The sequence below is a fragment of the Microtus oregoni genome, unplaced genomic scaffold (assembly GCF_018167655.1).
Source record: "Microtus oregoni isolate MIOR12 unplaced genomic scaffold, Mior012 000008F_ref0000371, whole genome shotgun sequence".
NCBI lineage: Eukaryota > Metazoa > Chordata > Mammalia > Rodentia > Cricetidae > Microtus > Microtus oregoni.
This window is the reverse complement of record NW_024543067.1, coordinates 46,972,005-46,997,465: the sequence shown is the minus strand read 5'-3', so window position 1 is coordinate 46,997,465 and position 25,461 is coordinate 46,972,005. Positions and strand designations below refer to the sequence as shown.

The 25,461-nt window shown below is 44.4% G+C and overlaps 1 pseudogene; it reads right to left on the bottom strand.

The window, feature by feature from the left end:
* Positions 1-44: 44 nt before the first annotated feature.
* LOC121451368 lies at positions 45-23,930 on the bottom strand (annotated as a pseudogene).
* Positions 23,931-25,461: the final 1,531 nt, after the last annotated feature.

Genomic DNA, 25,461 nt, shown 5'->3' with positions numbered 1-25,461 from the left:
GCCGGCTCCAGTAGGAATGTTGAGTTTATTCAGACAGCTTTGACTTAGATGGTTATAAAACACTGAATGAAATCATCGTATGAGAAATGCACCCTTCCTTGATAACCAGGATCCTAACTTTGAATGCTCTCTGTGAGGGTCCTCGGTTTGAGCAGAAGGCCAGGCGGTCCTCAAAGGTGATCTTCCCACTGGCGCTGTGTTGCTTTGTAATGAAATTCACAGTTTAGGGGCTCAACCTGAATCCTATTGTCAAAAGCTCTTCTGCAGTTTCTGGGGGCCCACTGTTTCCCTCCTATCGCCATGGAAACTGATGAAGTGTTGTCACCAGCTGCTCAGCAGAGCCGAGAGCTCTTTACGTTCGCTGACTCCCATTGTGACAGACATCTCTTTGTTCAACATTGAAATCATAAGGTAAAAAGTCTCCAGATGAAAAAGTTTATATCTTCCCACAATGCCAGACTGCGCTAGACTTCTGCAACCTGTCAGCATCAATTTGTCCATTCTGTTCAGTCACAGCAGCTAAGGGCTTAACTTCACAGTTAATCCTGAGTTTGTCCACGGAACACAGGCCGTCCAGGAGCCCACCATGCCTGCCCGGGTAGTACCTGCTGCCAGCGCAGGGATGCCCGAGCTATGCCACGGTGCAGACTGCGCCTCCGCCTTGCACCCCTTGACATATTCTTTGAACATGAAACTTGCACTAATTTCTTTTCTTGTGACTAAACACCTAACAAGAAGCAAGCTTGGGGAGCGAGGGTTTGTTGTTGTTCACAGTCTCCTGGCTGGGGATCCATGGCAACACAATATTCACCACTGTGGTGGTGGGTTCTTGTTGACATCTGTAGCTAATTAGGAAGCTGAGCAAAGGGCGTGCCAGTGGTCAAACTCATGTCTCCAGATGAGTCTAGATAAGCCAAACTTTTGGTAATTTTCCACAAAAGAGCACTTTTGAGCTCTGTGTTCGCACATGCAGTTCATGTCTCTTCTCCCCATCCCCTGAATTCTACTCACGTTTCTTTCTTCTCAGCCTTCTAGTGTCTCTTCATGGGGCAACTGGGAAAGCCTCCTTGGGGCCTCTGCCTGCACTGTGATGGCATCTGCCTTTAGCATCGAAAGTGTCTACTTATCATCACAAATCACATCATGTAAAATTTCTCAGTGATGTCTCCTTATTCTTAGAATCGAGTCCAATCTACCAGGTCTGAACAATCCAATTCGTACTCATTTCATCAGTCTTCTGATTTCTTTTTTTAGTTTCTTGAATTTCCAAAGCTTCCTAGCATCTTGGAAACCCCTCTCATTTCATGTCCTCTCTGGACAAGCCTCCTTGATCCCCTACTATGGTACTGGGTACTTTACCTTTGTGGCACCTAACATACTTTTTACCAAAAAATATTTGTGAAATAATTTGCATATTATTTCTCTCCTATTAAAACCCTCCCTCTATTCTCCCTTTCCATTTCTTCTCTCTCTCTTTTAAGAAACAGATGCTTATTGTTTAGCCCAGACTGGCTTTATATTTATGGTAATTCTCCTGTCTCAACCTCTCAATAACAAGTTCTTCGGGCTTAGTTGGGATTACACACGTCCTCTATGAAGCCCAGTTTGAAATTCTTCTAAATATTTTATCTCTGAACTAGGTATACTTTTATTTGATTCAATAAACACTTGAGTGACTGAGTAAACCAGAGAGGGACTACACACTGAGCCTTAGTGGGAACCTTGGAAGTGGTTGCTCAGTTTGGTTCCTGTGGATAAAAGTGATGCTCAGTTTTCTTCTAGATTCAGATGTTAGATTCCCATCCTGCAAGTATCAAGGCCCCCCGGGAGCTTCCAGGACAGAGCCATGTGAATGAGACCGATGACCTGTCTGGGTTTCCAAAGGGCCAAGATTGTCTTAGTTGTGTGAGAGAGAAACCTGACACTGTCTTGCTTTGGCAAGTAGCGAGTTGGTAACACAGTCCTATAAATGAGCACAGTCCGGGTTCAAGCAACAAATAACCTTGGACTTGAACCCTGAATCAGCACACAGCAGCTTGCGAAGCAAGCAGAACTGTGTCTTTGAGACTATCTCACAAGTGCTGGGGAATGCAATAACCTAATGCACGTGACTTTGCCAGTGCTGGGCATGTCAGAAGAGCTGCCTAACTGTGCTGTTGTGGTTTCCAGTTGTCTTTGTCATTTAATAGCAATCTGCTTGGCCTTGGTTGGCTGGCTTCCTTCAGTTTTAAGATCATCATCATTCTTTTTTTCTTTTTCTTTTTTGACACTCTGACCTCTGCTTTCTCCAGCTCCAGAATGCAATGATCAAGGGACTCTAGGTTCCATCTACTGTGGGATTCACTAAAACATTTCCATGGGAAGAACAAGAGTCACTTCTCTTTGCAGCCAGGCTCAGTCGGACTTGTCCTGGAAGATAAGCAACGATGACACACAGGAGGGGAGAGTCCAGTGCAGTCTGGCCTGGCCCTTCCTGGAATCTCGCACTTTTGGGTGGGACTGGATGTTCCCTGAGTGCCACATCACGTACATCAGACCTTATGAGAAGGATGGCAGGAGAGGAGCCAGGGGAGCAGGGTGACTTGGACTTTCTTTCTTGGAAAGGCGATATTGTTGGCAAGACTTAGGTCTTGCTTCATAGATGGACAGAGAGGAGGACTGGGCAGGGGGAACTGGGGTTGAGCTGCACCCTCTCTGGAAGTTGGGTCTGAGAACATTGACTCTCGAATGATGGTTCTAACTTCAGCCTGCACTTGCCTTCTCTGAGGTTGTGGATGGTCCTCCTGATGTTTGGAGATCTGTCATTAATCTGATACATGTGCAAACTGAATCCATTTGGGTGTGAGAGAAAGTTGAAGATGCAAGAAAGTAGGAGAGATGAGGACAAAGAGTAGGGGTGCCTTGGGCAGTAGAATTCTATCCAGAGGAGCAACAGAACCCCTCAGATAACAGTGTTTAAGTAAAGGTTTATTTGTCTCTCATGTAAAGTGTTGGAGAAGGAGACCAAGGTTGTGATGATGGCATCACAACTCATCAGTGAGTACATTTCTATAGGACACCTCTGTCATCCTCAATATCTCCTTCTTGTAGTTCATAAAGGTGACTCGTGTGTGTGTGTGTGTGTGTGTGTGTGTGTGTGTGTGTGTGGTCAAATATACATTCCAGCCAACTAGAAAAAGAGAGGAAGGAAGAAAGAAACAAGTTTTCTCTTTTAGAACATTTTCTAGAAATTGAACACTTTGCTTCAGTGCATATCCCATGAACCAATATTTGGGTATCTGGCTACAGGCAGCCACAGAGGAACTGGAAAGTGTGTCCTTATTCCAAGTGAAACATGACCAACTAACTTTTGTGTGTAATGAAAGGAGAAATGGTGGTTGGGAGAAGTATGGGAGGGCACACACCACTTCCTACCACACCCAGAAAACAAGGATAGACACTATAGACTTATGTTACTAGAGTAGCTTGGGGCATTTTTGTCTTGAGGCTTGAGTGAGCCACTCCAACCTGCTTGGCATCTTAATCTCGCCAGAGGCCAGCTGTGCAACGCTGGGCACATTGTTTAGTCTCTCTGAACGCACACCAGTTTCCCCTTCTGTAAGTAATAAAAACAATAACTGCCTCAGACAATTGTCCATAGAAGCAAAAGAGAGGTCCCCTTGCGCAGTTGTGGGCTCCTACACATGCCAGTGATCACTCTGCTGGCTGGATCAGAGCCTCCCAATGACGTCCTTTTCCTTTGGCTCACTTTGAAATGGGATTTCTAGCCATCATTATTCTGTGGGCATTACCCACGCCCTTCAGAAAGGTCATCATTTTCTCCTTGGATTAATCTCTTGCTTCAATTTTGAGTACTTCTGAAAGCCAAAATTTCCTGGATGGAAAGGAGCCCTGATGTTTCTAAAGAAATAACACACACAATAGAAAATATTATTGCATTCTCTTTGCAGGATTGCTTAATTCTCTCAAATACACATTTAATTTAGGCTCGCTGAAATAGTTATTGTCCATTCACCAGTAAGTACTTATGAAACGCATGTTGGTAGGGCATGGTACAGCCAAGGAGTGCCAAGAGCAGCTAGCCCCCACTCACTTTCTCTTCCACCTAATGACTCATGCTGGTACCACTCCAAAAGGATTGTAGGAACTGCTATTTGCCTGAGGGAGGGAGGATGCCTAACGTTAGTCTGTCTATCAGGTACCCCAGCCTGTGACTTTAAAACCGAAGCATTGCAGGCAATTCGGATCACATTCTCCTGCAGGTTGTGGACTCTGGTCATGGGTTGTAAATATTGCCAAGTTTAAGTTGGGCCAAACTCTGTGCGTTTCTGCACAGTGGCAGAAGTAGTGCGTGTGATGTCTGATGAAATGGGAGGCCACCTTGTCACGCTTTTACACTTATGCAGTTCGGTAATCATGACACACTTGCTTGTATCCATAGGGAGATAATATCAACAACAGTGAGTATTTTAGGAATTACATACATCCTAGTTTTTCCTTCGTTTCTCACCCAGCATTGCTGGAACTATTATCTGTCTGTTTTATAGGAGAATAAACGGAAGTCGAGAAAGTGGCCTTTCAAAGACAGAAGCTCAAGGAGGTAAATTTTAAACAGGCAAACTTGGATTTCATGTCCTTTTTTTTCTTTCTTTCTTGAATCCATTGTAACTTTTTGGCTTTTAAGGATGCTAAGTAGATGAGAGATGAGGAACAGATCTGGAAAGCCCTGTCACCTGGAAGAAAATGTGTCAGGATTACAGCTGAATGGTTCCTGAAGGGACAGTCTCAGTGTCTAGAGGGCTGAATGGCTCCTGGAGGGACAGCCTAGGGGTGGGTCTGGAGGACATGAGCAACTATCTCAGTCACTTGCTTTCTTGCAAGCCCTGTTCTGAGCAAGGCGGAAGGGTGGGAAGCTGCTCTTGTGGCTTGCTGATGAAGATGGGCTACAGAGAGAGGCTCTCTTCCGCCCCTTCAAGTAGAACAGTCCCACAGCTCGTGATTGGCAGGTTAGGCTGGGTTTTGAGTTGAGAACTTCGCAAATCCCATTTTACTGAATCTTCACAGCAATTTGAAGGCCACATATTATCTGCTTTTAAAATGAGGAAACCGAGGCTCTGAAAGGCCAATGTTCCCAAAGCATGGCTGAGTATTAGTAGATCGAATATTTTCCTTTGGGCAAATCGTTTGGTTCTTCCCCTGTGCTTGATTACCATATAAAATGCGAGTAAGTGCCCAGCACAGGGAATTACTTGGGAAAAATAGTAGAGCCGGGAATGCAGTGAGTACCTGGTAACTAGAAATCCTATCTGGTTAACAGGACTTGAACCTCTCGGCAGCAGGAAGAGGTCTCTTCACCGGTGTCTTCGTCTCCACATGGGATGGAATTGGAAAGCCTTGCTACTCAGTTATCCATGATGACTTCAGAAGTATGAACATTGGTAGCAAAGGGTCAGTGTAAGTAACTCAGCACAGCACATAGCCTGAGAAGTGGACATGTTTGGTGGCCCACAAATGACAGCTCACTTCTCCCAGAGGAGCCTGTCTGGCTGGACTTCAAGTCCCAGGCTGGGGTTAAAGAGCCTGGGAAAAACTGTCATGAGGACCAACAGGGTCTTTACCAGCTGCAGAAGTACTAAAATTTGGTTTCTAGAGAAATAACGAGGATACGGGTTAATGAGTTTCAGAACTTCAAATAAGCAAAAGGATTCTTCTAATTCCAGCTACTGGTGGCTCTGCCGTGAGTGAGGAAGAGGCAGGAGGGAGGAACGAGAGTTGAACACTGGGGTGGAGGTGGGGACAGTGGCCCCAAAGTACGCTGTCTTAACTGTGCTCTCAACCACTGCAAGAAAAAACCATGGGAACCAAGAGAAACCGATCCCGCATGCCCTGAGCGAGACTCTTCCAGCCCTGGTAGCACTTCCTGGGCAGCGCTGTCTCCTCTTTCTGCAGTGTGTCCCCAAGCAGTGGCGCTTGGTTCTGTGCCCAACCTTACACTGTCCTATGTGTCTTGGCCACTTTACTCTTCATCTGAAGGAGACACCGACAAAGACAGCACGATCTGTTTGCCAGATCGCCACTGGGTCGAGACCGCTTTTGTTCTGGAGTATGTGGGCATCAGGTGACGTTAGGAAACAAGGGTAATCTTAAAGCACCCATCGTAATGACCAAGGCACCTAGGCAAACCCCGGGTGGGGTGTGGGCAGCCATCTAGAAAAGGTTTATTTGCGTTTGTTAATGGGCCTCCTCCTGTCTTTACATGCTAGCAGCCAAAGAGAACTCCAAGGAACCCCAAAAGTGGTATTTTGGATGCTTTTGAGAGCTCCCCCTTACTCTGCTTTCCTTTTTAGACTGTTCTGCATAAGGGGCCAGCCTCCTGCCAAAGGCCTCGTAATGCCACTCTCAGGAGACCGAATTTATCCACTCAGCTGTCCCTTGTAAATTTATTCCTGTGTGAGACTTTCCCCAAACCATTCATTCCTCCGCTTAGCTCAGGCAGCTGGAATGCAGGGGGGAAAATACATTTTTTTTTTCCTTTTCAAGAATGTGTCTTTTGTGTGCCGGGAGGGGTTGGGCTAAAGAGAAAAAATTCAGACCTGTCTCTCACACACAAACACGCATATATGTATGTTTACACAAACATACACTCTGTCTCTAACAGCCCCACTGAGGCAGGGAGGCAGCCCTGGGTTGGAGAGGGATATTAGGGGGCTCCTTGCATACCAAGCAGTGAATATTTTGCAGTGTGGGCTGTGGGTCCTCAGTCTGGGACTGAGCCAGAGAAACACCTCACTGGTTGTTTCCATGGCAACATCACAGTTTCCCTGGAATGGAAAGGTCTGTGATGGGTTAGAGCCAGAATGGGCTTTCTGGCTGCACGTGTGTGCGGTGAGGGGCTTTGGGAGGAGAAGGCACTGGGAAGTTTGACTTAATTTTTCCTTGACTGATTGGGGTCTCCAAGAATCAGGTGACGCTGAGGGAGGGACTCGAAGGTGACCTATGTGCTTAAGGAATGTGGCTGTCTTTGGGGCAGGCAGAGCCACCCTATAAACAAGATAGATGGGAAGGGATGTTGGGTGGCAATCATGTGCATATATTGATGGGGCAATACTGTGGTCTTTCTCCTCCTGGTACCCAAAGATGGCAGAAGAGTGAAAGAAGAGTTTGTCCCATTTTCTGCAAGACTTATGGGCCATGAAACAGTCTCAGGAAGGGCTTCTGGGGTAAAATGGCGGAAATAGTGATGATCTTTCCTGTGCTTCTACAACGAAGAAGAGTCAAAAGGCAACAAAAAAGATATATCCTGACAGATGCAAAACCAAAGACGAAGTGACAAGAAATTAATAAGCGTGAGAGTTGCGGGTGGAAGAGCTGCAATGCGGAAGTCTAGAAGTCCTGCCTGATAGTCCAGCCACAGTCAGAGCAGGAGAATGAGGCCAGCACCTGGGCTCAGGTCGATGTCACAGTGTTTGCTGAAGGTTTCTGTCCTGAGGTCCTCCCGACTGAGAACCCTGCCCTCTCATTGCAGGCAAATAAGGTTTAGAATCAACGCACCCACACCCACTGTTTTCTGCCTGTCTTATGAATATACTTTGCAAGTGGAAGCATCACTTTTATCCACACATTGTAAGCATGTCTGGGAAGCTTGCTGTGGCTGTTCTGACTTTTCACACAGTCCCAAGGGTGTGCCACAGGCCTGGAGGCCCCAGGCTATTGTATAACATAAAGGTTTTAGGAGAGGGTCCTGTTTGTTCTTATAAATTGGGTTGACAGGGCTCAGATGACTGTATGCCATGCCCAGTAAGGGATTAAAGAGTAAAGGGGAAGAGGCCCTGCCAGGAGATTGACTATGCTGTTTCAATTACAAGGGTGACTGGCAAATCCTAGTCATTCTCATGCCTCTGCCCCACCGTGGGTTATTTGTGGGCATTCTTAGCTTTTTATGTAGGTACCGGGTATTGAACTCAGGTCCTCATGCTTGTGCAAGAACTCTTACCCCATAAGCGACTTTCCCACCTCCAAGCCCCTGCCTTTCTAGTGTGCCCCTAGATGTTGCTAATGCTATGGATCCACAAACCACCTTTGAGTACTAAGGGATTTTTCTTTACACTGTGTAGAATGGAAGAATATTTCTATTATTAATCTCCTGCTATTGTCCTTGGGCAAGACAGTCATTTCTGCTTTGTAAGGCTCTTGCTCCAGGGCTCATCTTACTACAAACACTAAGCAGTTGAAACACTGTTGTCACTGCCATCGGGTCACCCCCTGCAAAGGACATGCTTGAGGTCATCAGTCGTGTGTTTCTGCAACTGAAGGTCTCAAAGTATCTGACAGCAGGGAGACCTGTATTTGGATCTTTGCTTGCTCAGTTGTAGAGCTATGCAGGATTGGAAGAATTACCTATAAACATGGTTTCATCAGCTATGCAGGCAAATAAGGGCAGCAATTAGTTAATATTAATTATGGTGTGATTGGTTATGAAAAAGCTGAGATATCAGAATCCACGAGGTGCATGCTCGTAGGTGTGAACTTTCTCTCCCCTAGAAGGGTTTTGTCTGCCTAAACAGTGTTTAAATAATACTGAGATAGTTACCAACCTCTAAGAATAGTTAAATTGCTCATAAAACTCCCAATTTCAGACTTATATTGAAAAGTCATTATCTTGGGCAAACTTGGCCTGGAGTCCAAGCATGGTTAACAGCGGTGGGACTAACCAGGGCTGGTGGCATTTATGGGCTCTGCCTCCCCAGTCTAGCATAACCAAGTCCTCTTCCTTTGCACCATACTCTTGGGTTTCCACACTTAGGTTTCTTGTGACTCTAGAATTCTAGTTATTTTGGCTCACGTATGTGTAGCAAGGGCTTCTGGGACTCAGTGAGTGGCTTCCAGGATTGCCTTTTCAACAACATGTCTACAGCCCAAGTGAAGAGAATCTGCTCACCTCTTCTTGACATCAACAGAGTCATTGTCTTTATTGCTCTCAACAGTTTCCCTGGGGACCAGAAAGTGCTGACTCTAGAAGAGTCCTTCCTTCTCAATGACCACGAGTCATCTCAGTAGCTGTCTTTCTTGCTCCCCCCCTGAAGTGTAAGATAGATTCTCATGACCTTGTCCTTGAAGCTTGGGTAGGTGCATCCCATGCCCCAGGGTGCTGACATCCACGTGATTTAAGACTATTGGTACCTTTCTATTGGACTCTTGCAGTTTTCAGTCTCCAGAGCTGTCTGAGCCTAGTGCCCAGGAACTGTGCTTTGTGAGTTAATAAAGATGCTGGACACATGCTGCTGGCTGCTTCCCAAGGTCCTGCTGTGTATAAGGGCCACGATGGGAAGGATGAGCGGCTTCCTTCCCTTCCTCTCGTTACTCTCTTTCATCTCCACCTTTCACGCTTAGTTCACTTTACTCACAACTGCAATACAGAGAGGAGACATAGCACGAGGACAGAATCTCAAAGACCCCATTCTCTGCTTCACAGGTCCTCGGTGGATACGTGACCTTACAGGTGTTGTGTGGACACTCCCTATCTGCCATAGATGGGTCTCCACAGGTGAGTGAGCCCTAGAGCATGGGATCCCTGTGCGGTAAGAGAGTTTGCACTGCAGGTAGATCAGTCTCTTGGATCCATATTGCTGTGTGTGAATTCTGTCCCATTCCTCTACCCTCTTCCTCTAGGGTAAGTTTCTCAGGAGGTTGGTGGTCATGTGGACAGTGAAAAGAAGTGGGATGCTCTCGGAACACGTGACTTCGAAGAATCTCTATGTGTGTGTCAAACTGGCCAACATCAAAGAGAAATGCACTGCAAAGTTTTGGTTTTGATGGTTTGTGACTTAAAAAACTTTGAGATTCCTGCCATGCCCCCTAGGCCTTGGGAGAGGCACGGCAGGGAATTCTCAGCAGATCAGAAGAATGCACGCTTCTACGCGAAATTAAACTTGCTGTTCCTTAAATTCTTTGCACAACCCAATAGGGGAGCAGGGAACAGTCAAACTTACCTTTCACTTTCTGGAAGATGGACAGCCTGAGCCAATGCATTCACATGCTCACTAATTTAAAGTCCAAGGTTTCCTTCTCCTGGAAGTTGTGTCTGTGCATTCCGTCTGAGTTGTATACAGCTGTTTGGCATGTTGTCGTCGGGCCCTTCCAATGACTGGCTTCATGTTGATCTCAGAGGCTGGAGGCCGACAGGTGAAGAGTCTGTGCAGATTCTCCGATGTCTCTCATGGCCTCAAGAAGCTGGTGAAGGGAAGGCTCTGGCGTCCGGCTAAGCCCTGTCCCTGCAGAGTGCAGGCTCCTTCACGCCAGCACGTGTTGCTTCTCACCTCTGATCTGCACCAGGATCACTGGAAGCCTGTCAAGATGGATTCTCAGGGGCTGCCCAGATTCCCAAGGCAGAGGTCTGGAAGAGAGCCAGAGGTGACACTTTGAACAGGCTCCCCAGGTGAGTGTGCTTAACAACCCATCATCTCAAGCATGCGCTTTAAAAACTCGTGAGGAGAACATTTCTCTTTGCCCAGTTTTAAAACCCCCTTTAATAGTCTCATTGATCATAGTGGAGACATTCCAGAGAGAGAACTCCACACCAGGGACCCTCCAGGGCTTGGCCTGGAGGAGACTGGATATGGGCTTCATAATCCTCTTGCTGTTTCTTACTCATCAGGCAGGTGAGCAAGGGCCTCATTACCTGGGCTGCCCACTGGGAAGGAGCCCCTGCAGCCTCCTAGTGATGGCCCAGCTAAGCTTGAGTAGGTTGTTTTTAAAGGCTTGACCCGAGCATGCCTTGATTCCAGGTGGAACCCATTTCCACTTAAAACCATCAAATACGGGCCCTGAAGGGAATTCAGAGATCTATTCCAGAACTCTCATTATATATATGGAATTAAAGGGTAGAAACAGACAGAAAAATGCAAGGATGATAAATTCCTGAGTTCACCTGGAAGGATCTTCGTGGAGCAGGAGCAAAGTCACTTTCTCCTAAACCGGGGTAAAGCAGGCAGAAGTATCTGAGTATCTTTCCAGAGACAGGGAATCTGCCATGCAAGATTTGCATGTCTGCCCCACCGCCCCCACCACCCCAACCACCTTCAAGGAGAGTTTGCCTCATTTCAGCTGCCACATCTCAGCAGGATGCTTCTAGCCTCTCCACCCAGAAACATCCTGGCCCCTAATTTGCATGTAGTGGGATTTAGCCCATAAGTCTTTAGGGCCAGTACCATGCTAGACTCTGGGAGATATCACTAGCAAGAGAGATGGGAGTGGCTGCCCCAAAGATTACTCGAAACTTCTAAACTTAGTAAGTTTACTTCTGCATTTTTTTAAAGTTGTTCTCTCATAACTTCTGTAAAGCAAAGAACACTGTCGCTAAGACACAAAGGCAACCTACTGACTGGGAGAAGATCTTCACCAACCCCGCAACAGACAAAGGTCTGATTTCCAAAATATATAAAGAACTCAAGAAACTAGACTTTAAAATGCTAATTAACCCAATTAACAAATGGGGCACTGAACTGAAAAGAGAATTCTCAACAGAAGAAGTTCAAATGGCCAAAAGACACTTAAGGTCATGCTCAACCTCCTTAGCAATCAGGGAAATGCAAATCAAAACAACTTTGAGATATCATCTTATACCTGTCAGAATGGCTAAAATCAAAAACACCAATGATAGCCTTTGCTGGAGAGACTGTGGAGGAAGGGGTACCCTCATCCATTGCTGGTGGGAATGCAATCTTGTGCAACCACTTTGGAAATCTGTGTTTCGGTTTCTCAGGAAATTCGGGATCAACCTACCCCTGGACCCAGCAATACCACTCTTGGGAATATACCCAAGAGATGCCCTATCATATGACAAGAGCATTTGTTCAACTATGTTCATAGCAGTATTATTTGTAATAGCCAGAACCTGGAAACAACCTAGATGCCCTTCAATGGAAGAATGGATGAAGAAAGTGTGGAATATATACACATTAGAGTACTATGCTGAGGTAAAAAACAATGACTTCTCGAATTTTGCATGCAAATGGATGGAAATAGAAAACACTATCCTGAGTGAGGTAACCCAGACCCAAAAAGATGAACATGGGATGTACTCACTCATAATTGGTTTCTAGCCATAAATAAAGGTCACGGAGTCTATAATTGGTGAACCTAAAGAAGCTAAATAAGAAAGTGAACCCAAGGAAAAACATAGAGTTATCCTCTTGGCTATGGGAAGTAGACAAAATTGCCGGGGAGAAAATTGGGATCTTGGGGGTGGGGTGGGATGGGGGTAAGGGGAGATGGGGAGAGAAGAGTGAGAAGGGGAGGATGGGGGGAACTTGGGGAAACAGGATGATTGGGATAAAGGAAGGTTGGATAGGGGAGCACGGAAGCACAATTCTTAGATAAGGGAGCCACCTTAGGGTTGGCAAGAGACTTGAACCTAGAGTGGCTCCCAGGAGCCCAAGGCAATGTCCCCAGTTAGTTTCTTGGGCAGCTGAGGATAGGGAATCTGAAATGACCCAATCCTATGGCAATACTGATGAATATCTTGCATATCACCATAGAACCTTCATCTGGTGATGGATGGAGATAGAGACAGAGACCCACACTGGAGCACTGGACTGAGCTCCCAAGGTCCCAATGAGGAGCGGAAGGAGGGAGAAGATGAGCAAGGAAGTCAGGACCATGAGGGGTGCACCCACCCACTGAGACAATGGGGCTGATCTATTGGGAGCTCATCAAGGCCAGCTGGACTGTGACTGAAAAAGCATGGGATAAAACCAGACTCTCTGAACATGGTGAACAATGAGGGCTGATGAGAACTCAAGAACAATGGCAATGGGTTTTTGATCCTACTGCACGTACTGGCTTTGTGGGAGCCTAGCCAGTTTGGATGTTCACCTTTCTAGACCTGGATGGAGGGGGGAGGACCTTGGACTTTCCACAGGACAGGGAACCCTGACTGCTCTTTGGACTGGAGAGGGAGGGGGAGAGGAGTCGGGGTAGGGGGAGAGGAGTGGGAGGAGGGGGAGGGAAATGGGAGGCTGGGAGGAGGCGGAAACTTTTTTTTCCTTCTCTCAATAAAAAAAAAATAAAAAAAAATTGTTCTCTCATACACTATATCCTGACCACAGCCTCCTTCCCTCCACTCCTCCTAGTCACACACCAGATCTACTCCTCCTCCATTTCCTTTCAGAAAAGAGCAGGCCTCCCAGGGATATCAACCAAACACAGCATAACAAGATGCAACAAGACTCAGCATAAAACCTTGAATCAATCAAGGCTGAACAAGACAACCCAGTAGGAGGAAAAGGGACCCAAGAGCAGACAAAAAACCCAGAGATACCTCCACTTCCACTATTAGGAGTCCCACAAAATGATTCTGTATGTTTAATTTCCTGATTGGGGCCGTGAGAGAAACATTGTGATTTGGAAAGTGGTAGATGACACATTTGAAGTGACAATTGAAGGATAAAAGAACATCTTGAGAGAAATGGGGCATGAAATAGCACATGTAAGGCCCTAAGTCAGGAAGAAATTTGGTTCAGGCTCAGGAATCCAAGGAAAGTGCAGTGGGGGGGGGGTGCTTAAACCGTGGGGAGATGATCTGATTTATGAGTTTAAAATGCCTTCTGGTGTATAGAAGAGAATAGACATGGGGGGGATGGATAGCACTTAGGAGGCTACAGAGTCACGCAGGCTGAAATGGCAGGTGCTAGAGCCCCAAGACTGCATGGGGTCTTGGAGAGCACCTAAAGGTTTAAGAACTGAGAGTGTCTTCCATGAGAAGTTTGAAAAGTATGAAATATGGAAGGGAGGGTCAGCCATTTTCTAGACAAGCTTCAGAAGGATGGGAGTTACACACATTGTATGTGCTCTTGCGCACATTGTATGTGCCTGTATGCCATTTGGGAGCAGAGGTTCAGAACAGACGCACAGGGAACCGTGACACACAAGTTAATGATACTGCCAGTCAGTGCCGCTGTTTCCATATTAAGACCAAGTTTTCAAAAGCAAAGACACATAAGTGTTCTGTGGCGTGCGTTTCGCTTTCAGGGGCCAGTTTTGTCCTGCTCTGGCTTTACAGTTCAAACTGTTTCCCCGCTTTTGCCCAAATCCCAGACTACACAATCTGCAGAAGAGGACCAGCCCATGGTACAGCCTTTGAAGTTTCTGCTGCTTAGCATCAGTGCAACATTGTGATTCACAAGCCAACAGAGCATCCTCAGATTTCCATACCTGCATCCCATGGGATGAAGGCAAAGTGGCCATGAAGGGTTCCCCAGTTAGCTATTAATGTGATCTGGACTACAGATTACGAGAGAGAAACAGGCTAAAGAGGTCCTTGAATTGTCTCAGCAGGCCAAAGAGACAAGGAAGGACCCAAACCAGCCAGCCAGGGGTTGGAGCAGGCTGGAGAAAAATTACTCAGCGTTGGCCCTGGGCATGTGAGACCTGGGTGTTCTTTAAGTTGGTGCCTGTTTGCTCCTTTGGTGGATTTTCTGCTGCCTTGCCTAGTTTACAGTTATGTGAGGGGTAGGGGACAGCTTGTAGATTTCCTTGTCCTGTAGAGATATAAATAATTTCTGTCTTGTGGGAAAAGAAGCCTCAAAGTTAATGGTATATGACCCTGGACGACATTAGTCAGTTTAGATTTTGATCTGTGATCTTGTCCTAACTTCTTTTGATTGAGCTGCTGATGATAATCAAACTTTGGAATTTTCTTCAGAAGCAACTCTAACATTTTACTGTTTCTCTCGTTTATGCATCAGATAAAATCGATGACATGGTTCTCCTCTAAAAGTTATGTTTTGCGTAGTGGCTTTTCAATCAATAATGGATTAACTATATGGTGGAACATACCAGAAAGCCGAGGTATGTACCAGGCGCTACCATTTAGATCCGGTATACTCTCTAATGTTTGTACAATAATGAAGTCACAGATGAGGCTCAGAGCAAACGGCCCCACTGTTCCCAGACTCCTAGCTGTATCGTGTGTACAAGATTTGACCTCTTTGAAAATGACCTTGGGCCTCCCTCTCTCTGAGACTGTACCGTCTCTTTCCCTTACCAGACTCCTCTTTCCGGGGACTCAGAAAGTCATCTCCAGCCGGCTTCCCAGCTCTGCAGAGAAAGGGTTTCCTCTTGCCCTACAGTTGGGTTCTGGAACAACTGGGAGTCCCCTCTGTTCATGGGCAAGCAGGTGGTATTTAAAGTATGGATACAAGCATGGGACCTAAAAAATCCCTTCAGTTTTCCATTTGCCAGGTTGTTCCAGAGGCCAGAGTTGTCAGCTTCTGAGCCAGAGACCCAGGCTGAATGGAAATACTTGTACAGCAAGCGCAACTCTGCTTCTTTCCACCCCTGACTGGGCTGCAGTTGTCCAACCAGCTTGGCACCTTTGTTCAAGTCTTTAATGCAGTCCTGGGAATCTAGAGCTGTATCCTCAGGGCTTTCCTGAAACATTAGCCCTTGGAGCCTTGCGGAGCTGCCAGGTGGGATGGAAGGCAAACAAAGGTGGTTCTTGAGGCACTGAGATCTGACTTTAAACCCTGACACACCTGGAGTGTGAAAAGGTCTGAAGGGATAGCTGAGCTGAGGTGAAGGTGTAGCAATCTGCCACTCAGGAAAGGGGCGAGCCTAGGGCGATTTTCTGGTCTTGGGCAGCCTGCAGCTGCACAGACTGCTTGTAAAATAGCACTGCATGTCAGTGTCTGCAAGGTGGGTGATCACAGGGGAGATGGGAGTAACCCCACACACGAGAGGGTTCTGTAAGCAGTAGAGGTGACTGGCAGTTTGGAAGGTGTAGCAGCCACATTCAGGAGCCGAACCAGGAGGGTTTAGCTAGTTCCTCAAGATTTGCTGACCTTCTGTTGTGTTTTGCAGGGACCTCAGTTTGAACAGTTGGGATGGCGATGAAAATGCTACTATGTATATATAACTCATGTCGTCTCCATAGCTACGTAGATGTTATCATTGTCACCACAGAAAAGAGCCCCAGGGAGGTTAAACTATTAGCCTAAGGTCACATAGATGGCAAGGGAAAGGGGTAGGACTTGGATTCTGGTCTGTTTGACTCCCAAACACTTTATTGCTTTATTAAACCTATGCGGCCAGGTAAAGCTGTGAGCCTGGCTGTATGGAAATGCTTTAATAACACAAAAGAGAGACTGCCAAGTGTTTCCCTCCAGCAGGATCAATTTTGCAGTAGACTAAATGAGAGCAGAATCTCGGACCTTACACACCTTTATGTGCCCCGAAGACCCCAGAAGTGACAGATATGGGGGACAATGAAGGTATTGCGGCTGTGAGCTTCCCTTAGGAAATTCTGTTATGTGTTTGGAATGAATCCATCATCTCAAGGGGCTACATAATGCTCAAAACAGCTTTCGAAATCCTCCCTGAAAATTGCTTTCTGAACCCCAGGCACAGAAGCATATACATACAATGTCTATCCTCGATCATGGCAGGCCTCAGTCCTTCCAGGGTATGCTGGAATGACATCGAATTCCAACCATAGTATTTGGTAGAGGAGGTAAATTGCCAACTCTAACTCTTTGGTTTTCTTCAACAACAAGTTGGCACTGATGAGGAGCAAAACTGCTGAGGGATTTGCATAGTTTGTGACTCCACAAAGCAGACCATTCTATGAGGATTTTATTTTTTTATGTTTTTGCTATAATAGGAAGTGAATCTAGGGCCTTAAGCAGTTGCGCAAATTCTCTGCTGTTCAGATATATATTCCCAGCACCTTCTCCTCCTCTTTTTTCAACTTTTTATTTGAGGACAGGGTCTTGCTAAGTTACCCAAGTTGGCCTTGAACTTGTAATATTTTTATCTCAATTTCCTGAGTAGCTAAGATTACACATCTGTGCCACTAGGCCTAGCTAGAGGGATTTTTAACAAGATTTTGAGTAAGAGCCCTGGCCAGCTTTTCCAGTCTTAATCACGCTTCCCAAGCTCTCGCCCAATCATGTCTCCTGGTGGAACCATGGCACAAATACCTGTCTCTGCTTTCTTCGGTCTACCTTATCATTCAGGTCCCAGTCAAGTGTTACTTCCATAGAGACTGGGCATCTTGCCTAGCATTCCCTCCATAGTACCCTTGTCTTTTTCTTTATAGACGTAATAACATATACTAGGCATTTTCCTAAGCCACACCGAGCTCTAGGCCAACTGCCAGCTCCATGGTTCCATTTCTCTTTTAATTACGGCTCTTCCTTCAACATAGAGAAAAATGGAAACTACACTGTGAATACGTTCCCCAAAAGCCCTGTGTTAGAAACTCATTCCATAAATTCACATGTTAATGGTATTTAGAGTTGGGGTCTTTGGATGATAATTAGGATGAAATCAGGTTGTGAGACTAGGGCTTCCACATGGCCTTTGTGGCTTCGTAAGAAGAGGAAGAGAGCACTGAGCTTGGACACTGGACGTCTCATCATATGGTATCCTACTTATGTCATGATGAAGGTCAAAGGTCATCGCCTGAGGTCCGTACTATGTCCTTGCACTTATAGAACTGTGAGTAAAATAAACATGATGAACTATTTCTTCTCAGGTGCTTTATTGTAGCGACAGTGATTTGCCAAAGATAGTAGGTGCTCCATTTGTCTAAGTTATTGGTCTGCATCCTCTGGAGGATCACACTCTTCTCTGAAGTCCGTTCTGGCTTCCCAGACTTCACTCGGACGGAACCCTACCTCACCTCTGCCTTCCTGTAGTCCACGTCAACAGTCTACTTTACCTTCTTGCTTCTCCTTAGGTTCTGTTCTTAGCCGTACTTTCTTTGTACACCAAATTTTACCTTCAGCCCCTGCAAAGAGTTTGAGCCAGTGTGTCTAGGGACCAATTGGTGATTTCTATACATTTGTTCCCTGGGTACCTGAAGTTCATCTCAATGGCCAGAGTCACGCTTCCCTCCATTCTTTTTAAACATTTTTTTTCTCCTAAAGAGTCTCAAATTCCACAGTTTCTTTTTTAAGACTATTGATATAGGCAATAAACACATCATGGGTAATAAAAAACTTAAAATTTATTCTGAATATTATATGGCATGGCCTCATCTCATCTATCTATCTATCTATCTATCTATCTATCTATCTATCTATCTCTATCTCTATCTCTCTATCTATCATCTATCATCTATCATCTATCTACCATCTATCATCTATCTATCATCTATCTATCTATCTATCTATCTATCTCTATCTATTATCTATCTCTCTATCTATCATCTATCATCTATCTACCATCTCTCTATCATCTATCATCTATCTACCATCTATCTATCTATCTCTATCTATTATCTATCTCTCTATCTATCATCTATCTACCATCTATCTACCATCTATCTATCTATCTATCTATCTATCTATCTATCTATCTCTTATACAGCAATGAGTATAGTCTCTAAGTCCATTTCCTGATACACAACCCCAGCATAGAACCCATCACTGTATCATATGACATCAGTGGGTCTCTCATTCTCTCTTTCTCCCACACTCCCTCCTAGGATCTCACTAGCCTAGGCTGTGGTCTTTTTGTCTCATGCTTACCAGTACTAGGATTGTAGGTATGTGTTACTGCACCCCTCTGACTTTTCTTGCTCAAATTCCACAGTTTCTTTCTTTTTTTTAAATTTTTTTTTTTCGGTTTTTCAAGACAGGGTTTCTCTGTGGCTTTGGAGCCTATCCTGGAACTAGCTCTTGTAGACCAGGCTGGTCTCGAACTCACAGAGATCCGCCTGCCTCTGCCTCCCGAGTGCTGGGATTAAAGGCGTGCGTCACCACCGCCCGGCCACAGTTTCTTAAGAAGAAACTAAAGTATCCTTTTATTCTCAACTTGTCACAAAGGGAAATTAATTGTGCTTCTGTGAGGTCACCTCTGTCTTTAATGTCCTCCGTAGACCAAGGAGACGATCCCAGAGAGATGTGCAATTCTCAGTTCCATGGTTGAAACAAATTCAGACAAACCCCCCTCCTGCCACACCACTGGTCCCTCCAAGTTACAATTTACTCATCAGATTTTTAAGCATATGAAATAGCAGCCTCCATTGTTTGAGTTCCATATACCATTTTTAGCTCATTTGTTTTGAATATATGGTCCATAGAATACGTAAGAAATACAGATTCTTGGGTCTTAACCTTGACTTCCTGAGTCAAGATCTGTGGTGTCGGGCCAGCTGTCTCTATGCTAATAGCTCACCAGGTGACATAATCTAGCTAAGAGCCTTAGAATTCCCAGACCCAGTGATGGCAGGTGCGTCAGGAAAGTACAATATATCTATGCTTCAAAGACTGGGCTCATGCTTTTCATCTTAGGGGAACCACTTGCTTCCATCTTCTGTCTCCTCCTTTCCACACTTCACTCCCCAAGTTTTTATTCTTTACTCAGGGTCCTACCCAGAAATTAGGACTCTGTAAATGGAGACTGCACTTTGGTTTCCCAGCTGCCCAGACCAAAATAATCACACAGAATTGCTTGGCCAACAGTTTAGGCATATTCCTACCTAGCTTGTATATCTTAAATTTACCCCTTTCTGCATCTTTCTCCTTTAGCAGCTACATGGTGTCTCTCTGAGTCCACCTTCTTTCCTCCTCTATCTCTGCTTGGATTTCCCACCTTGCTATATTCTGCCCTGCCATAGGCCAAAGCAGCTTCTTTATTAACCAATGGCAATAAAACATATCCACAGCATACAGAGGGGAATCCCACATCAGTTCTCCATGGCAACCACAATTCTTCCAACCAGAAAGACTAGATCTCACCTTTAAGCTTTCCCTAGCAAACATCCTTGTGTTTCTTCTGTCTGTCTTGTTGAGCGTTTTTGTGTCTTTACCACCAGACTTAGTTCCCTGGGACTCAGAGTTTTCATTCCCAAATCCATGGCTTCACACAGAAAAATCACTTGCTGAACTGACTTGAATGAAGGGTTATTTTCGATGAATTAACAGAAAATGGAGGGGTATGTTTTAGAGGGGGTCAGATGTCCTATTGCAGGTGGACAGTATATACCTCCCCTCAGCAACTGGGTCGTACAACGTCAGAGAGCTTGACTTTGGAGACAAACTCAGAGTAACAAGAACTCTCAACTTCTTTCTAAGGTAGAATGTTAAGGAAGAACAGAAAACATATCATCAGAAAAGCAATGAGAAGAAAAACTCAACAACTTTCTTGCTCCATCTGCTGAAACTGACAAAGCGGAGACCGGCACCCCGAACTTCCGAAGCGAGGAAAGACAGGTCACTTTACCCGTCCTCCTGTCCTCATTCCCATTTATACAGTCTTCATTTTCCACTAACTGGAAAAAATAAAAATAACAACAGAGTAAACACAGAGGTGTAATATCTTATTGGATAATACAGAAGCAGCAACCTGGCATATTTGATTTCCATGGAAACAGGTCTTCCCTTAGAAATCATGGTTCCCTTACTTGTGTTCCTTTAAAGGTCCTAAAATACACCAGCCTCTATGCTGTGGGACAATGGTCTGTACCCTGTCACTTGTATTTTAAATAAACACTGATTGGCCAGTAGCCAGGCAGGAATTATAGGCAGGGCAATGAGAATTCTGGGAAGAGGGAAGTTTCAGTCTGCAGTCATCACCCAGACCAGAGCAAGCAAGACATGACTGCCTCAATGAAGAAGGTACCAAGCCACGTGGCTAACATAGACAAGAATAATGTGTTACTATAAGATGTAAGAATTAATTAATAAGAAGCCTGAGCTCCTAGGCTAACCAGTTTATTATTAATGTAGACCTCTGTGTATTTCTTTGGGACTGAATGATTGAGAGACTGGGTGGGAAAGAAACTTCGGTCAACACCTCTAAATATACAAATGTGCTCACAATCACCCTTCCCTATCTAGTTCTGGACTTTCACCTAGTCAAAGGATGAAAGAGTTTAAATGCATTCAGCTTTCCCTCACTCAATTTAGGGGATCATTTCCCACTCTTGTCTCTTGTATCCTTCGTCTACCCTGGAAAATCAAGAGCCAGGGAATCATCTCAGAGAGGAAAACATTCTTGCTTTTAGTTCAGTTCTTTCGGTGATTTCTGGAATAGATATGGTGCATTGCAGAAACTGGAAGAACCACACAATACAAATAGAAAACTTTGAGAAAGAAGCAAACATGCAACCCAAGTGAAATCTAATTTTTATTTTTGCAAATTAATAATTTATTCTGGTGCATCCTAGATATGGAGATTTCATACTGCCTTACTGTAGTAGACTAGAGCAACCAGTCAAACAATAGTGATGAGGATAATTATGATAATTTCAAGGTGCATTCTATATGATTTTATCATATATAGATGTTTATGAAAATTTCAAAGTATGAACCTTACTACTTTTCTTTTACAGAACAGGATAAATGAATACTAGAGAAGATAAAAGATTTTCCCGGGTCATGCTTAACCAATAAATATCACCGAAGAAAATTTACTCTTCCTCGGCAGCAATTGAATGCCAGTAGCTCCTAGGTTAGTGGTAGGATTTTGTGTGCACCTTCTCCCCTGCACTGAGTCTTTGGCTGACTGCGGTTTACATGGGTTCCTATGAGATAAAGACCATACTTGTCTCTATTATAGAGTCCAAGAACTTGTGACTAGATAGGCTATATAGTCCTAGGGGAGAAGCCAATCCTATCATTCTGCTGCTGTGATTTTTAAGTCCCGTCTTCTACTGTGATTGGCTCCTGTGAACCTTGAGGCTACAGAAGGTGTAAGTCGTCAATGCTTTACGCTTTCAGGATGCCAAGCCAAAACCATCCTCAGGAGAAAACCAGCAACACACCAGGGACCCATCTAGACGTCATTCTGAAGCTAGCCTGCAGAGTTGGGCCATGCTCCTTGGTGTTTCCTTGTCTTCCACACACTGTAGGCTACTTCTCAGACACAGCCTCAGTTCCCCCTTGGAGGGGGACTTCTGGTACCTCACCCACTGCCTGTTTTTGCCCCAGTGGACTGCCCATTCTGCTAGCCTCTTTGCCTCTATGATTCTTTGAAAACATGATATTGTGACAAATATTTTCCCTCCAGCTGCTGCTGCTGTGTGTGTGTGGGGGGGGAGGGCATACTAAATCTCAGTTAGAGCCAAACTCTAAAACCTGAAGGGAACTCTATTTTTTTTTAATCAGCAGCAAGGAAAAACCCAGAATAATATTTTTGCTAATATTTTATTATAAAAATTTGCAAACATACAGGAAAGTGAAAAGAGGTTTATGGCGAATTGCCCACCCACCCAGCTGTGTTCAGCAGCGTGGACAAAAACATAACTCTCTCACTTGTGTTCACTGATTGCTTTGGTATGCGTGTTCCCACCGTCAACATGACTTAGGAAAGATCCATGCCAAATCAGCTCCTGGGAGCCTATGTGAGCAGGCCCAGACACACACCTCATTCAACTACGACTTAGATTCTACCGGACTACTTTACTGTAAATGTTGGGTCACGTGTTTATTCAGTATTCTACCTGTGACTAGTCCATCTTATTTTTTGATATATTTCAATATAAATTTAAAGTGTATGCACAATTCTCTTTGAGAGATCCAGCGTGCATGTTGACTAGAATTCACTGTTTGGAGTATATTTTTTGTTGTAAAAATGAAATTTCAGTCAATTGTATATGTGCTAAATTTTGACAAATCCATACATTTGTGTAATTTTTTTTATATTTTTGTAATTTAATGAGATGTGAAAGAGTAGACCACAGAAATCTCTCTTAAAGTTTAGCTAATGAACACCTTTAGGGTTTCTAGATACAAGCAATTGCTAAAACAAGGCTCATACGTTTTTTCCCTTTTTATTTATTTTTCAAAACAATCTTTTTTCATTTTACATACCAATCCAAGTTCCCTCTCCTTGCCCTGCTCCTGCTCCCCCTACCTTCCCATGGGGAGCCAACAAAGTCTGGCACATCATTTTGAGGCAGGACCAAAGTCCTCCCCCACTATATTTAGGCTAAACAGGGTATCCCTCCATAGGGAATAGGCTCCAAAAAGCTAGTTCAAACACTAGGGATAAACCCTGGTCCCACTGACAAGGCTCATATTTGATGGCATATGCTACCTCAAATGTGTGCTGTTACGCTAACAGTTTAGACTCACCGTCATGAATGATCAGAAATCTGTTAACAGATAGCTTTGAAATAGATGCAGGGCCAGAACTGAGAGCTCCAGGACCCAAAGTTTACACCCATGTTGAGTCATGGTCCAAAGCATCAGGACCTTCAAACATGAACTAAGCCCGCAGTCCCCAGGAAGCGGAGGGCTGAACAAGCAGCCTCGCTCTGCTCCCCGCTGACTGCCTCCAGCTCCAGCTTCCATACAAAATATATGTGAATCATTCTGATAATATCCTATGACATAGTTGTCATCCCAAAGATCAAGCTTTTCCCACCTCCCACCCTGGCTGGTTCTGACCGCATTTGACTTGGCAATATGTGCATTTGGCTTCCACCTGTTATAACTCAAGGAAAAAATATCAGTCTACAGTGAAAAACAAAATCCAGAAAAAAAAAAAAACGGCAAGAAAAGAGAGAAAAGAGTCATTTGCCTTCAATTACGGGGCAATTTTAGACTCAAGTATTGAGAAGCACTGGACAGTGTTTCCAGGGCTAAACCACAAAGCTGTATTCCAGATGAAGAAGAGCAAATGAGAACCTTTCACCCAGAGGGCTGGAGTGGGGACCGTTTTCAGAATCATTTGATATATGTGGGATATTAAGCATGACGGTGAGGGGCCATGATGGCTGCACTTTATTATTTGAGAACTACTAAGATCATAATATTTTGCACATGTAACATAGTTTTGGGAGTTTTTGTTCTGATTACCTCACTTTCCAGACCTGGTGCAGAGTAAATGGAGGTTACCAGCAGGCAGGTTTCTGTAGCAACTGGAGCTGTGTAATGGAGTTTCATGACTTCATGACCATCTGACTCTCCTCCAGTGGCCATATTTTCCCAACTGATTTTGGGTTATTCTTTTGTCAAGTAGAAGTATGGTACCCGTGGATAAAAGAACATGCCACAGTCTGTTATTGCTGTTTGGATCTTTGAAGAGACGTATATATTTTCTTTCTATCCCTATGTTATAATCTACACAGTGATGCCTTTTAGACTAGCAGTGTGTGAATAACACATATCCCATTACTCTTACCCACCGTTGCACATTTTCCCATATGGTGAATATTGTTGCAGGCAGCATCAGAGCACAGTTGAGTTATTATGTTGAGTTGTTGTGCATAGATTGAGGGACATAAACCTTGGTGGTACCCTGAGCAATGAAATAAAATCTCCTTCCACAAAGGTTGTATCAGTTTACAAGCCTGTGAAAAAGTGCACCCATGTCTACTTCACTGCACCCTTACCAGTCTCCAGTGACACAATATATTGAGCGTTTCAAATTGGGGTCATCTGTGGGGAGTCAGGCTGGCCATGTTGCCATACCAACTTGGACAAGGTTATAAAACAGGCCTCGATCTGTTAATCTTAGCTGGATGAACTTTAAAGCCTTGCCTAAGCTTCTGCGATTATATTTATAATTAATTTTAATTATACAGCCAGTTCTATCCTGATTGATTGTATGATAAAATAATTACTTCTTACAAACAGTATTGTAAATGCATAGGAAAAGTATGGATAAGTTCACATGAGAGATGCTAATTTAATCTTTTGTCGTTAAAGATTTTAGACTCTAACATGGTCCTGCTTAAAGTTCATTCATCTTAAGATGCACATTATTTGCATGTATATATTTTATTTCTACACACGCATTATATATATATATATATATATAATAACCACTTAAATTGTCTTTAACTACATAAGTGCATTTTGTACACTTTAACTACATAAGTGCATTTTGTACATTTTGGAGGCTGGTCATCCATTATCAGGGTGTCACCCCTGGTTGGGGAAGGCTCTGCTCTCTTGTGTCCTGACATGGTGACTCCACTGTGTCATAACGAAACACACAGAGAGCGGATGGGGAAAGAGTCTTTCTCTTTTCACAAGGTTACAATACTGCTAGACACTACTTCATCCTTATGACCCCATTAACCCCAATTACCTCCTAAAGGTCTCATCACTATAGTCTCATTCTTAGTCAAGGCTTCACCATGAATTGTGAGGAAAAACACAGTTCAATCCATGCAAATCTCTCTTTCTGCTATGCTGCTTTATGGAAAGCATACAGAATAACACTGAAAGATTTAAGTTTAAAACATTGGGTTGGTTTTCAGTTTCTTGCTTTGATTTGTCTCTCTCTGACCACTAGTCCCGTTTCTATCAATAACTCTGAAAAAGATGGATGCTAACTGTACTCTCCAAATAGAAAGAGATAAGCAATGCTAGAATTCTCTTTCAGAGATCTAGCAGCCTTATCCCCTTTAGACTAAGTATTAATGCTAAGACCCACTTGGTTGACGGATGACTCACAAACTGCCAATCATTAGTGGCTGCAAACAACAATCACTTCATTAGCAAC